We start from the raw sequence: 4,266 nt of genomic DNA, 5'->3' as shown, positions 1-4,266 counted from the left end.
AAAGGAGTGGGTATTTCTCAGAAGAGGAGCGATGTCATTTTAAACCCCCAAAAGAATTCCCTACACCACTGCAGCCCTAATCGCACACAGAGAAGCTGCAGTGTGCTGGCCAGAAGCAGCCAGAGGGGAAGGAGCGCTCACTGCCTTCCTCTTTCCCACTTCCCATTCCTCCGACGGACGCCCCCGGCACTTAGGGGACATACTCTTTGGTTGCACAGGGCAGGGCAACAGGGTCAAGCCCTGGGAAGATCATTTCATCCCAGCCCAAGACGCCTGGCCTGGGAACTGCACCTGCAAGAGCTAAGCACCCTGACGACCCCTTGCAAATTCACTTTGGAGTCGGTCAGTCGGTTAGCTCCCTGCCACCGAAGAGACAGAGGCCCCTTATGCCTGACACACAGATGTTAGAAATACATGAAGGAAAATCCTGGGGTGTACCTTTAACTGTGTGTGTATAATCTTGTATATATGCCTTTAAGTGTGTGTGTGTGCCCTAGAAAGTTGCTTCCTCCGCACTCCTGAACACACTCCTGAGGGCGGAGGAGTTGGCCTCACACCCTGCTCCTTCATTTGGTCCACCGGCCAGCCAGGAAGAGCCCTGGACTCTCATCTGGAAACTTGGATCTGGCCGGGGGTATCTGAGGTCATTCCAGAAGTCCAACAGCAGAAAAGGCTGGCTGGGAACGTTTTACTGGCTCAAGGCCTGATATTTGTAAGGACTGGGACGCGGGGATATACAAGCAATCTTGAAGGCCTCAGCACAAGCCGATGGAGAGTTGGAAGGGGCCACCCAGCTTCTAGTCCTAGAGCCAGTCCCCTAGGCTGGGGACTTCATTCTCTGCAGAGCCCCTGATCAGTGCATGGAGAATCTTAGATTCCCTCTGCTCCAGGAGCAGGCTGGCTTTGACTAGGGCTAACCAAAGCACTCCCATTGTTCCCTCATACTCCTCCTCATCCCTGAAACAGGGGGGCCAGCAAGGGTGTGTGTGTGTGTGTGTGTGTGTGTGTGTGTGTGTGTGTGTCATGTGATGGGTTGCAAAGTGAGGCTCCTCCTGAGCCAATGAGGTCTGGCAGGAGGGACAGCAAGAGTGTGTGTGCGTGTGGTGTCTGTGTGTGCGTGTGTGTGTGTATGTCGTGTGATGGGTTGTATAAAGTGAGGCTCCTGAGCCAACCTGCCTCAGACGGGGAGGAAGAGTGAAGGCAGGACAGCCTAGCCAGCTGGCCTCTCTAGGCGAATCTGTAGCTGGGTTCTCAAACATGCTCTTTACATTAACCTTCTATTAAGTATCACATATCATATAAACAGAAGTGAACTGATCCTGTCACATCACTAGTCCACCCACTTCCCTTCCACAGGGTTAACTCTTTCAGGTCACAGGAAGGCTACAGCTTGCTGGTTTGTTTTAGAAGTGTATTCAAATAGGTGGGGCCTTAGATTTGAACCTAGGCTGCAGCTAGGGAGAACTTCTTCACCTGTGCAGACACACATTCCAGAGGGCAGATTTTAAATGCTCACCACTACTAAACTGATGTGTTAAAGAGCTCCTGTCACAGGAAAATGACACAAAAAGACCCTCACATGACCACCCACATCTAGCTATTCAGGTATGCAATCAAAAAAGTATGAATCTAGAAAACAAGAAAAAAAAAACACATAAACAAGCCCTTGGCTCCTGGCAGCACTTCCGCAGAAATACACCAGGAGATGGGGCGCTGTTCCTTCCTCCTTGCAAACTTTTGTTTCCTGGAAAATAACTCAAAGACAAGGTATGTGAAAACTTTAGGACTTAGAGACTGGGGAGATGGCTCAATAGGAAAATCACTTGTTGTCCAAGCCTGAGGACCCGAGTTCAAATCCCAGCCTGTACTGTAATCTCGATACTCCTTTAACAAGATGTGCCCAGGAGACAGAAGAATCCGGAAGTCAGAGAGCAAAAAACAGACACCCTGTTTCAAACAAGGGGGAACGGGAGGACCAAAACCTGGTTGTCCCCTTACATACATGTGCCCACACACATATGTACCAGCTTCACACACATACAATAAAAAATAAAACGCTAAAAAAATAAAGCTTTATGGATTATAGGTTTACACAGACACTAGAAAGACACATGTTAAAAATTACCAACTTCTAATTTTATTTCCAATGCAGGGACGTAGAAACCAACTAAATGTCAATTACAAGGCAGGGCTGAGCTATCTTTGTGTGTGGGCACAGTTGTCCCCCATACAGTATCCCCTTTCAAACCAACCCGGCATAAGTCATAACTATATTTAGGAATTCATGTTGAGGAAAATCTTACTGTTGGATTCAAGGCTGTAAAAAGGCGAGTGCAAGCCCTCCTGCAACTGAAGAAAACCTGTCTTTAGTGCAGACTCCCAGCCAATCCAAAGCTCACAAGTTGCTATTTACAAAAATTAGATGGAGGTGGGGGAGGGAGTTCAGAAACAAGCTGATTGAAGAACAGGGCTGTAAAATCTCTTTACAGAAAAATGCAATTTTTGGTTTCTTCTTATAGCACAGTCGGAGGTCAACGGAGGCGGGAGTTGAAAAGTTTTTTGCCAAATATTGAAGAAAGACACGTAGGCAGATTGAAGCACCTTTGGGATGAAATATAGAAGCAGCCACTTGTTTACGGTTCGGAAACTTTTTTGGAAAAGGCTCTGAACCGGCCGACCACAAGGCACTAACTAGCCAATGAACCTCTCGGCCGGCCACATCTCCAGGGCGTTAGGGATGCGGGGAGCCTGCTGCTCCGGCGGGGCCAGGGCCTCCATCTCACGTACCACCTGCGTGAACACGCGGTCCACCATCATCTTGCTCTTGGCCGTGACCTCCAGGAAGGGGCATCGCCACTCTCGGGCCAGCGCGCGGCCCTGCGCCGTCAGTACCTGGCGCTCGGCGTCCAGGTCGGCCTTGGTGCCCACCAGCACCAGCGGGACGGCGCGAGAGCCCCGCAGCCGGCCCATGCGCTCGCGCAGCGGCCGCACGGCCTGAAACGAGGCCTCGCTGCATACGCTGTAGAGCACCACGAAGCCGTCGCTGTTCCTGATGTACAGGTCCTTGAGGGTGACCAGGTGCTCGGCGCCCACCGTGTCCACGATCTCCAGCAGCGCGGGAGTACGGTTCACCTCGATCACCTTGCTGAACAGCTCCTCCACCGACGGCTCGCAGCGCTCGGGGAAGCGGCCGGACGCGAACTGCGTGGCCAGCGCCGTCTTGCCCACCGCCACGCTGCCGAGCAGCACCACCCGGTAGCACTTGGCCGGGCGCAGCAGCAGACCCTCCATGGCCAGGACGAGGGGACTCAGGGAATGGCGCTGGGAGGCGGCGCGGGGAGGACGGGAGGGCGGGGCGCGAGGCCGAGGGCGCGCGCACGTCCTCGTGGCGCCCTAGAGGAGAGACCCACCCGCCGCCCCGCCGCCGCCGTCACGGGTCTCGTTCCCGCGTGTCTCTTCGCCTCAGCCCCAGCCTCGCGACTCCGCTCTCCACCACCGCTCACTGTCCCAGCTGCAGCCTGGCCCACCAGCCCCTCCTCCGGGCCCCCTCTCTCCCGTGGATCCCCGGAGCGTCCCAGCCCAGGGCTTCCCTCCCACTCCCCGCTCGAAGACCAGCTGGGGCCTCTCAGTCAGCCCTAGGCTGGCTATCCCGACGGGGAGCCCCTCCATTGACAGACCAGAAGGTAACCTGATCCCTTCCTGGCCAACCCAAGAAAGACACGGATTTCCGCAGCATTCCAGACGCAGAAGGGCCCACTCAAGGTCACGCTGCTCCCACCCGCTGGCCCCCCAGCCTGGGTGGACCCCGTGCTCAAGGGCAGATGAAGGAGAAGCCTGTCAGAGAGGTTCTCAATTCCCTCTTGGGCTTTGTGACCGCTCACCGTGGACTCTTCTGCCTGAACTCTGCACACTGTAAACAACACAGGCTCGCCCACTGAGCCCCTGGTGAAGACTCCTCGCCTAGGCCTAAGACTGGAGGGACCCGGTAACTTGCCATCCAGACAAGTGTGTCCCTCTGGGGAAATGAGAATTCGCCCGAGAGCAAGCAGAACCTGGGTAGCCCCAGGCAAAGCCCATCTCCACCTTCTGAGACCCCTTGTACTCCTGACTACTCACTGGCTGCTGAGGAACAGCTAGCTCTAGCATTGTTTCCCTGAGTGAACTCCGTTCTGCCTCCTGCAACACAGCTGCCTTGCGCTCTGGGGAAATTGAAGTGGTCTGCCAGAGGAACGTGCTTTTCTATACGCTGAGCGGGAACATCCTCCA

At 54.5% G+C, this 4,266-nt stretch overlaps 1 pseudogene; it reads right to left on the bottom strand.

Annotated features, from left to right (window-relative positions):
- Positions 1–2,114: 2,114 nt before the first annotated feature.
- On the bottom strand, positions 2,115–3,495 carry LOC142835076 (ras-related protein Rap-2c pseudogene; annotated as a pseudogene).
- Between the last annotated feature and the right edge of the window lie 771 nt (positions 3,496–4,266).

The sequence above is a fragment of the Microtus pennsylvanicus genome, chromosome 14 (assembly GCF_037038515.1).
Source record: "Microtus pennsylvanicus isolate mMicPen1 chromosome 14, mMicPen1.hap1, whole genome shotgun sequence".
NCBI lineage: Eukaryota > Metazoa > Chordata > Mammalia > Rodentia > Cricetidae > Microtus > Microtus pennsylvanicus.
The sequence above is the reverse complement of the archived record's forward strand: the minus strand, read 5'-3'. Positions and strand labels throughout refer to the sequence as shown.